The sequence below is a fragment of the Ovis aries genome, chromosome 3 (assembly GCF_016772045.2).
Source record: "Ovis aries strain OAR_USU_Benz2616 breed Rambouillet chromosome 3, ARS-UI_Ramb_v3.0, whole genome shotgun sequence".
Taxonomy (NCBI): Eukaryota; Metazoa; Chordata; class Mammalia; order Artiodactyla; family Bovidae; genus Ovis; species Ovis aries.
This window is the reverse complement of record NC_056056.1, coordinates 26,790,667-26,802,049: the sequence shown is the minus strand read 5'-3', so window position 1 is coordinate 26,802,049 and position 11,383 is coordinate 26,790,667. Positions and strand designations below refer to the sequence as shown.

Genomic DNA, 11,383 nt, shown 5'->3' with positions numbered 1-11,383 from the left:
ATTTCAACAGTGTATTATAGTTGTCTCAGTATAGATTTTTTACCCCCTAGTTAAATTTATCCCTGGGAATTTTATTCTTTTAGATGCAGTTTTAAGCGTAATTGTTTTCTTAACTTCTGATTTGAAGAGTGTTTTTTTTGTTTATATAAATCAGATTTCTGTATTCTAATTTTACATTCTACACTTTAGTGAAATCATTTATGAGTTCTAATAGTTTCTTGTGATGTCTTTATGATTCTCTATATTTAGTATCATATCACCTGGAAATAGTGACAGCTTCATTTCTTCCTTTCCAATCTGGATTTCTTTTTTCTTGCCTGATTGCTGTGATTAGAACTTCAAAACTACGTTCAATAAAAGTTTTGAGAGTAGGCATTCTTTATTTGCTCTTCACCTAAGAAGAAATGCTTTCAGCTTTTCACCACTGAATATGATGCTAGCTGAGGGATAGTTATAAATGGCATTATTATGTTGAGGTTTGCTCCCTCTATACAAACTTTATTGAGATGTTTTATCATAAATGGATAACTAATTTTGCTAAAAGCTTTTTTGGGGCATCTTTTGAGATGCTCATACTATTTTTATTCTTCAACTTGTTAATGTGGTCTATCACATTGATTGATTTGTAGATATTGAATCATCCTTGCATCCCTGGGACAAACTTTTAGGTCCATCGATTTATTTCTACTGTTTTTAGTCTCTATTTCCTGTGTTTCTGTTCTGATTTTTATTATTTCCTTCTACTAACTTAGAGTTTTGTTTGTTCTTATTCTAGTTATTTTAAGTATAAGGATGGTTGTTTGATATTTTTCCTGTTTCTCGAGGTAGGCTTATATTGCTCTAAACTTCTCTTTTAGATTTGTTTTAGTCCCACAGATTTTGGATCATCAGGTTTTTGTTTTCATTTGTCTCCAGATAGTTCTCAATTTATTCAATGATGTATGATTATTTAGTAGCATATTATTAGTTTCCACGTGTTAATGTGTTTTTACCATTTTGCAATTCCACTCCTGTATTTATCCAAAAAAAATGATAACACTAATTTGAAAAGATATATGTACTTCTATGTTCATTGCAGTATTATGGATAATAGCCAAAATACAGAACTAACTAAAGTGCCCATCAACAGATTAATATTTAAATAATAAATAGTATATAAATACAATGCAATATTACTCCTCCATAAAAAATAATGAAGTTTTTCCATTTGCAACAGTCTGAAACAACATGGACTTAAGAGTATCATGCTAACTGAAAAAAGTCAAAGACAAATTCAGCATGATTCCACTTACATATGGAATCTGTAAAAACAAAGCAAAAGAAAAAGCAAAACAGACGATCATAGACACAGAGAATAAGCAGGTGGTTGCCAGAAGGAAGAGACTGTAGGCAGGAGAGAAACAGGTGAGGGAGATTAAGAGGTACAAAAACAACAACAACAACAACAAAAAAAAAAACCTTTTCCTGAATCACATCATGGGGAATGCAGTCAGTAATAATGCAATATCTTTGAATGGTGACAGATGGCAGCTGAACTTATGATGATCATTTTGCAATGTTTAGGAATATGTCACTATGTTGTGCATTAGAAACAGCATAGTGTTGAAAGTCAATTATAGTTCAAAAACAAACAAAAAAAGATAAAACCTAGAAAAGATCAGATTTGTGGTTACCAGAGGCAGGAGGCTGAGAGGAGAAGGAATTGGATGAAGTTAGTCGAAAGGTTCAAACTTCCAATTATAAGATAAATCAGTTCAAATCAGTTGAGTTGCTCAGTCATGTCTGAGTCTTTGTGACCCCATAGACTGCAGTATGCCAGGCTTCCCTGTACATCACCAGCTCCCAGAGCTTGCTCAAACTCATGTCCATCAAGTCAATAATGCCATCCAACCATCTCATCCTCTGTTGCCCTCTTCTCTTCCTGCCTTCAATCTTTCCCAGCATCAGGGTCTTTTCCAGTGAATCAGTTCTTCATATCAGGTAGCCAAAGTATTGGAGTTTCAGCTTCAGCATCAGTCCTTCCAATAAATATTCAGGACTGATTTCCTTTAGGATTGACTGATTTAATCTCCTTGCTGCCCAAAGGACTCTCAAGAGTCTTCTCCAATACCACAGTTCAAAAGTATCAATTCTTTGGCACTCAGCTTTCTTTATGGTCCAACTCTCACATCCATACATGACTACTGGAAAAATGATAGCTTTGACTAGACGGACCTTAGTTGGCAAAGTAATGTCTCTGCTTTTTAAAATGCTGTCTAGGTTTGTCACAGCTTTCCTTCCAAGGAGCAAGTACCAGAGATGTAATGTACAACGTAATAAATATAATTAACATTGTCGCATATTATCATGAGTTAAGAGTGCAAAATCCTAAGAATCTTGTTCACAGGGGGAAAAATGTTTTATTTTTCTTTTATCTCTATTGTGAATATCATTTCATGATAGACATAAGTGAAACATTACAAACATACCTTGTATTTATACAGTTCTATTTGGCAATTTGTTGCCGTTGTTTAGTTGCTGGATCATTCATATTCTTTTGCGACCCTATGAACTACAGCCCACCAGGCTCCTCTGTCCATGGGATTCCCTAGGCAAGAATACTGGAGTGGTTTGCCATTTCCTACTTGAGGGGATCTTCCTGACCCAGGGATCAAACCCAAGTTGTCTGCATTGACCTGTGGATTTGTTACCACTGAGTCACCTGAGAAGCCCATTTATATTCCAATCAAAGTGGAAAGAAAAAGTAAGTAATGTATTTCTCTATCATAACATTAAAAATCATCTATAATATTCATAGGATGATTTTAAAAATCTATTACATTGACCATCCTGGTAACAAAAGTTCTAAAGCATCCACACATATTTGAGTACATATTATTTGGCAGATGCTTTCACTCATATTTTTCATTCAAAATTTAAGAGAGCTCTTTCAGGTCAGTATTATCTCCTTTTTAGAGAACAACCAAAGGCACAGAGATGGTCATTAATATCCTAGGGGCACAGTAAATCACAGATCTAGGATTTGGATGGACTTCTGTTTCCTGGACTGGTGCTTAATTCACTCCATCAGAGTTGACTTCTGTGGATTCTGCTTAAAATCCCAAGGTCATCATGACAGTGTGACTCCTGTGTGAGACAGTCCAGCTTACTCCAGAGAGGGGGAAGTACAGCAAGAAACTATAAAAAAAATTGATTGTATTTTAGGCACCACGACAAGCTGATTTACCACATAGTTCCCTAGTTACTCCACACTTTATATGTAGAGGGTCATTTATCACATGTGCGTGCTCAGCCGTGTCCGAGTCTTTCCAACCCCAATGGACTGTAGCCCACCAGGCTCCTCTGTCCATGGAATTTTTCAGGCAAGAACAGTGGAGTGGGTTGCCATTTCTTATTCTAGGGGATCTTCTCAACCCAGGGATTGAACTGGTATCTATTGTGTCTCCTGTATTGGCAGGTGGATTCTTTACCACTTAGCTACCTGGAAAGCCCCGAGGGTCATATATGCACAGAGTCTATTGCCTAAAGGACTCTCCTAAAGTGACTGCACTATGCACCCAACTTCACCATAAGAAAACCTCTTCTATGTGGTTAAAGTAACTTTTCTGCCCCTTGTCATATCCTTAGGGGCAGAAGAAATGAAAGCTCATGTTATTGGTGACAGAGTCACTTACAGGATCCACCTTTACTATTTCATAGCACTTCTAAAACCTCCAGGACACTACACTTACTTATCCTTACTTGTGTCACTTGGGAGTTTTTTTGTTCATAAGTCAAGGGTTGCTTCTTCATGTTACCTGGATGAGTAGATTCCATTTTGCCTGCCTCAGCATTCCTCTTGACAATTCATTATCTTTCTACTGAGCATATACCATATCCCAAACACTATGCTAAACAATGAGAAGTAATACAGTAGAAGAGAAATGGAGTTTTTATTCTAAAAGCTCATAGCCACATGAAAGAGGGAAGTAAACAAATAAAACATTTTTAAGAAAAATGTTAGCTCTACTGACATAGGTATGGGGTACCTGCGGAGGCACTTTGGTCAGCCTGGTGCCTGGCACAGAAGTTGTTATTGTTGTTCAGTTGCCATGTTTGACTCTTTGAGACCCCATGGGCTTCAGCACAGCAGGCTTCCCTGCCCTTCACTCTCTCCTGGAGTTTTCCCAAACTCACATTCATTGAGTTGGTTATACTATCCAACCCTCTCATTCTCTGTCACCCTTTTCTCCTTCTGCCTTCAATCTTTCTCAGCATCAGGGTCTTTTCCAATGAGTCAGCTGTTCGCATCAGGTGGCCAGAGTACTGGACCTTCAGCTTCAACATCAGTCCTTCCAATGAGTATTCAGGGTTGAAGTTAATGAATGTCAAATCTTGCAGAACAGGTGGGCATTGCCCAAGTTAAGAAACAAGTACTGTCTCTTCTAAAGGTAGAGACAATGGTAGACGTGATCCAGAGGTGACTGTGTTGCTTAAGATGAGGGAAAAGCACTTAGAGACGAAATGAAGATATTATCAGGTATTTACACTGTTAGTCATGGAAAACCTCTGAGAGGTTTCATAGGGAAAGTTGAAAGATAAGGTTTACATCATAGAACAGTCACAATGGAGGCAGATGAAAAGGGCCAATTGGGTAAAAAGACTGGAATAAAACAGGAAGACCAGTCCAGAGACTGTGGTAGGCATCTATAGAAAACCTGGTCTACTGCAACTATAGTGTGGAAAAGAGAAGTGCTTGGATTTAGCAGACATCTAGGATAGTGTCAACACTTCTAATTTTTTATGTGTTTTCTTCCCATAGTCCTGGACCACTGGCCCTCCCTGCTGACCTCTCCTGACTTTGCCTAGTCTGGACTTTGTTTGAGTATTCAACCCATTCCTTCCAGGCTTCTCCACCTACTTGGTCTCCTGTCTTCCACACTTATAGGCCAGGCCATTTTAGGGTCTAAGATGATTCTGGATTTATTCTGAATCATGTGTATCCTGAGTTTCTCTCAATTTTAATGGTTCACGATCACTTATTTGTAATACAAAAAAAAAAAAACAAAGATGCTCTTCAAACCCAAGTGTTTTCATGAGTTTGAGCAAAGTCACTTGACCACAGAGCTGGATGTGAACTGATGTGAGAATTTTGTGTAAGTACTAAAACGTTTTGTCAGACAAACATTAATGATCTTGGATTACATCATGTTTCGCCAGATCCTTCTCGGGATATATGCTCTGTAGTACTGTTCTGAAAACCAGGAATCTCTGAACCTGGCTAATTAGGTTTGCTAATCAGGATTGTAGACCCGTGTCTGCATTTTCCCTCTCGTGTATGACACAGAATCAATGACCGTGGCCAGCATTTTCAGTATGTACTCATCCAGCTAAGCCTCTTTCTCTGCTATTTCCATAATCCAGTTGTGCTGTGAGTGCTCCTTTATATGTAATTTAAAAACAGCATCAAGGAAATCCACTGAGACGGCAGCTGTTCCATTTAAAATGTTCAGAAATGTCTCTGCCAGCTTAAAAAAAAACACACAATTTCAAAGACCTATTTAACCTTTGCACTGATTTTTTTTAAAGCAACAGTTTATTCAATTAAAAAGAAACATTTAAAAACAGATAATATTTTTTGCAGTATCTTAGCAACAGGTGATTGAACCCATGCCTAGAACTAGGCGTTGAGATTTTGCCAAAGGGCCACATACTAGTGATATCTTCCTTTTAACAAATGGAATAAATCTAATATTGTTTTGGACAAGTTGTGCTGGGTTACATCATAATATGAAGTTTTGACAACAGAGCCACACTACAGGGAGGACAAGCGAAGAGTAAAGGTTGGGTCTTATAGACTCCCACAGCTTTTAAGAGAGGAAAGCATATACTCTCGAGAGGCATAAAGCTCCAACCCAGGTGCCTAAAGAGAGTTTGTGATTAGGCAGTTTTTACCAAGGGCCCTGATGATTCAGAGTTCAGCTGGCCAACGGTGACCTCTGAGGTTGAGAGCTCTGCCCTACTCTTCGTAATCTACCTCAAACTGGAGGCTCACATAGAATTAGACACAGTGATTCTCAACTCATTTGAGAATGTAATATAAGCCTCACTCTAGAAAATTACACCTTTAAAATATACATGCAAAATATTTGTGCGATTCCTAAGGACTAATGCAATAGGTTAAAATCAACTGTGAATCCCATAATTGTTCACTGTGCCCTGGGAACAGATGCCTCCATTACATCTTGCTAACTTCCATAACCTCAGTGGAAACAGGGAGAAAGAGGGTGAGTGAGGTGACTAGTTCTATGGCCCTAAACAATGTCATAGTATAATCTGCACATTTTTATGGACAGAAAGTAGAGTAAGGCTGTTGGGATATAAAGTCACATTAACGTTAAGGATGAAGTGAGGATTATATATTTTTTTAAAGCTGTCCTGCCCTTGAACGTTCATGTGCTGGTAAATGGTAGATGCAGTGTTAACCACTAAGGGGTTTTTCAACACCCTTGAAAAATTGTAACTAAAACGACTTTTAATATATTCTCAAGAATGTCTTCGGTCAAGGCCAGTTGTCCAGGTACATTTCCAAAAAGCCCAAAGTATATAATAACAACCTAATATGTTTGCTGTGATAATGAGATGATACATGTGAAATATCTAATAGCCTGATAACATATAGGTGCCAAGCATATTGTAGCAATTATTCTCATAATCATTGGATGTAATTATAATCTTTTGTGTGAGGCAATTGCTAGCATAATCTCCGACTCAATTTGGGTGAAGCCAAAAGAGACCACCCATTGAAACAGCAAACCATTTAAAATACTGTGTAGGTCTGCTGGAAATTCCTTCTGATCAGAGGAAAGCTAGCTCTCTTCCTTAGGCAGTCATCCGGCAAATATTTACTATTTTCAGAGTTCTAATTTATGCCAGGTACTGTGTTAGAGGCCAGAGATTAAAAAAATAAGTACATGGTGGTCTCTGCTTCAACAGATATATAATCCAGAAGGAGAAAGATATACCTAAATAGATAATCGCAATAGTTTATGAAAAGTAAGAACAATATGCGCATGGTATTCTGAGAGCACAAAGGAGATCAATTTAACCTAAGTGGGCAAGGGAGGTGTGTTAGCCCAGGTTTCATCAAAAACAGAGATACCCCTCCTGCAGAAATACCCCTTTTCCCAAATGAAATTATTTTTTCCCACAGGGATGCAGAGTATTTTGTATCCGTTTCGTCTACCCGTCTTCTCCTGCATTCAATCATGCATTCATCCAACATCTATTCAGCTATGATTGTCGTAATGGGCACCTGGTGAACGCAGTGACTATGTGGCCCTTGAGGCGCTCACACCAAGCAGTGACATGTGAAGAATGCCTGGAGGCAAAAACTCCACAGAAATGTGCAACAGTGGGAGCACAGAGGAAGGGAAAGATTATTCCTTTAAGGGAGTAGAAATGCCCACAAGCAGAAACGAAGTGCATACAAACTGAGGCTTGGGAACAAAGTTTCAGTTTGTCCTGCAGGGAAGACAGAACAAAATCATCCACAGGGGCATCATGTGTAAACCAGCATTGGCAAGAGCTGTGCTCAATGTGAAAATATTTTTGGAAGTATTTAGTAACCTCCGGTTGTTACACAGCTATTATTCAACTTATGGACTATACAATCCATGGAATTCTCCAGGCCATAATACTGGATGTGCGTATCCATTCCCTTCTCCAGGGGATCTTCCCAACCCAGGGATCAAACCCAAGCCTCCCACATTGCAGGTAGATTCTTTACCAGCAGGGGTAAAGGGCTCAGATGATAAAGAATCCACATGCAATGCGGGACATCTGGGTTCAATCCCTGGGTTGGGAAGACCCCCTGGAGGAGGACATGGCAACCCACTCCAGTATGCTTGCCTGGAGAATTCCATGGACAGAGGAGCCTGGAGGGCTGCAGTCCATTGGGTCAAAGAGTCAGACACGACTGAGTGACTTTCACTTCATTTTAGAAGAGACTGGTTGAGGGGTCAGTGTGACTGCAGCTTGGATCTTTCCCCAAGTCAAAAAGCAGACCAGTGGCACCTAGGATAATGATTCAGAGCATCCTACTTCTCCCAGGACAATCTCTGCACAAACTGATGTTTCTCACCCTGCTGATCAAAAACCAGTTACAAAGTATTCAGAACTTTTAAAGTTAGGCAGAGTGGGACTACTTAAAAGGAAGAGACCAAGATTTTGCTCTTAGAATGCGACCCTACATGAGCCCGTGCCTAGAGAGCCATCCTGCTGCAGAACTCTTTCCCACCGCAGCTCACCTCAGGGTCAGCCCACCAGAAATGCGCTTGGAGTCGCAGCACAGGCGGCGGCAGATAACGCCTCACTCTGCCTTTGATCTGCGGGCATGGTGATTGTCAGACCATACATTTCCTCTAGTGATGAAAACACTAACAATACCCCAACCCCAACCCTTAACCCCAAACCATGAGGTTGATAACGTTCTCCAGAATGAGCAAGGGTACCGTCTGCAGTCTGAGCCCTGGCATTTGGAAGAAAACCCTACATAGAGCTTCTCTGGCTTTTGGCATGACACAATACACTGGTGGTGCTGGGGATTGGCTCCTTTGCAGGTAGATGTCACATTCAAATAAAAGTTGTTTTTTTGCACATGGGATCTGAAAAAAAAAAAAAGAGAGAGAGAATGTTTGCTATTAAATTCAGGCTGACTGGCCCACCCCAAGCACGGAGACAATCTGCCTCTGCGTGGGGAAGGGAACTTGGAAGGATGTCTCCAGGCCTTGGCACACCCCAGGCTTTCTGGGCCTTGGTGACATATAGGTGCTTTGTAATATAGCCCATTTGTTATGCTGTTTAAATATGTATACGCTGGGTACAGAAAGCTAATATCTGGAACAATAAGGTAATCCTATATGTTTTTCAATGAAAAACATGAGGGGAGGGCGACTTGCTGCCAGCGTTCTGCCATTCTGGCTTAATTCTGTCTTTCAGTTATGTGATATCTCTGAAAGCATACTTTGTCAAAACCGCGTGGAGAAAATGAGCCACAAACAATACCCACTCCATCTTTGAGAACCAGGAGGCCGATTAAACATAGTTTCATTTGAGACTCAAAGAAACAACCAGGAAAGCAACTTCTCAGCTGTACAGCCCCTCCCGCCTCTCCAGTGGTTTGTGGCATTGTTTGTAAAAGATGCTAAGTGTGGACCAGCTTGGGGAAAGAAGTGAGTGAAGAGGAGAGCTATACTTCCTCAAACATTTTGAAAAGTGCTTCATAGGAGGGAGACAGCCAGACTCTTTGGCATGTTAGAGGCAGAGGAGTGAAGCTTCCTAGGGGATGTGATTTTTGGCAATACACTCCACTGGGGTGGGAAAAAAAAAAAAAGCTGAAATCAAAACTAAAACTGGTAGGTCCCTGGCAGTCCAGTGGTTAAGACTCCACACTTGCAATGCAGGGGGTGATGGTTGGATCCCTGGCTGGGGACTAAGATCTCACATACTGTACCAGTGGCAAAAAAAAATGCTTTTTTAAATTAAAATTTAAAAAAATAATTAAAATTGGTGGGAGTAGTGCTACAGGGAGAGGGGCAACTGAATCTACAGATAATAAATTTCTAAAGATAAGTGGCTTTGCTCCCCTTCAAAGGCTGTTGGCCTGAGAGTGGAGGCAACGGAGCCCAGCCAGGTTTCAGCAGGAGCATTTGCTTGCTCACAGGTTCTCTGCTCCTGCTCACCTTCTGATCCTTAGAAAGGCAGCGTGGATAACGGAAAGAGCCCAGATAGTGAAGTTGAGAAACCCTGGTTTTATGTCCTGCTGCTGCTAAGTCACTTCAGTCGTGTCTGATTCTGTGCGACCCCATAGTCCTGGTCCTGGGTATATTCATTTATTTATCCACCCTGAATAATGGTCTTAAACTCATAAGGTTGCTGTAAGAAATCAAAGTAGCATGTAAAATGGCTAAGCACGGTGTCTGATATAAACTGCAATGTCACCAATATGCAGCTGTCTCAAGAGGCATTGTCGTGTTTCCTGCATGCCTGCTCAGTTGTGTCCAACTCTTGGCGACCCCACGGACTTTAGCCCACCAGGGTCCTCTGTCCAGGCAAGAATATTGGAGTCAGTTACCATTTCCTCCTCCAGGGGATCTTCCAGGGACCAAACCTATGTCTCCTATGGGCAGGTGGATTCTTTACCACTGAGCCACCTGGGAGGCCCCCAAGATTCATACATGCATTAGTCACTCAGTTATGTCTGATGCTTTGTAACTTCATGGGCAGGCTCCTTTGTCCATGGGATTTCCCAGGCAAGAATACAGGAGTGGGCAGCCATTCCTTTCTCCAAGGGATCTTCCTGACCCAGGAATCGAACCCGGGTCTCCCGCATTGCAGGCAGATTCTTTATCATCTGAGCCACCAGGGAAGCCAATATGCATAATGGCCCCTAAAGAATTAACCCTCCTAAAAACCTGTAAGATAAGCCCTACCAGATCCCTAACAAGCAGGACTCAGTTGACACTTCTCCTACTCTTGACAGCCCCCATTGCAGAAGAAGGATTTGGCTCCCTAATAATAATCCCTTAGGTCTCACCCTTGACACCAGCTCCTCCGAGAAGCCATCACTGGTTCTTGAGGACAGAAAGCCTCCTGAGCCTCTTCTGTGCCCCCAGTCACACTTCACTATGATTTTGTGCATCCACGTCTGTTTCCTCCACTAGCCTGAGAGTTTCCGGGGACTTATGTCTTATTTATCTCTGTATCCTCCACTCAGCCCCTGGCTAACATAGAATGATATAGAATAAGCATTTCAAATATATCTGTTGCATAAATGAATGTATGAATAAATAAGATTGAATGGACAACCATTTCCTTAATCTCTGAGCTGAAAGTTCAGACAGATTTCTGAGTCATTAACAGGTTTCCCCAGTCTTGTCACTCACCATGAAAACACAGGCAGGAAAGTCCTCAGTAAACCACATCTCAAAGAAACAACAGTTTCCGAGTTCCTTTTCTCTGGGTGAAAGTCTACCCTGTGGAATCCCGGAGTCATGAAAACCACTGTCAGATGCAGAGAAGAATCGACGTCCTTGAGAGTAGATGAATTAACATTGTTTAGCAGCCAGAGCTTCCTCACTGAGCAGGTGTCTTCCTCCTTTGTTCAAATGTTTCTAGCATCACTCACCTGGGATTTTCATGGGCTGCTTCTATCTCAGACAAAAGCATGATTTAGAGTGACCCTTGCCCTTGTCAGCCCAGTTACACTCCTAAGAAGACAATTTTTCAGAAGAAACACCAAGGCCCATCTGTACTCAGAGGCAGCAAAGAGCACACACCCAAATGACAAGTGTGGCTAATGCTTCCACAGGGCCATCTGGAGCACCTTCCTTTTGGTCTCAGG

At 41.0% G+C, this 11,383-nt stretch overlaps 1 long non-coding RNA gene across 1 annotated transcript in view; it reads right to left on the bottom strand.

Annotated features, from left to right (window-relative positions):
- Positions 1-302: 302 nt before the first annotated feature.
- The window catches only part of LOC132659572 (uncharacterized), a 45,936-nt gene continuing 34,855 nt past the window's right edge, over positions 303-11,383 (bottom strand). The window contains exon 2 of the long non-coding RNA XR_009600130.1: positions 303-8,645. This is a non-coding gene — a long non-coding RNA (uncharacterized LOC132659572). The remainder of the gene's footprint in view (positions 8,646-11,383) is intronic.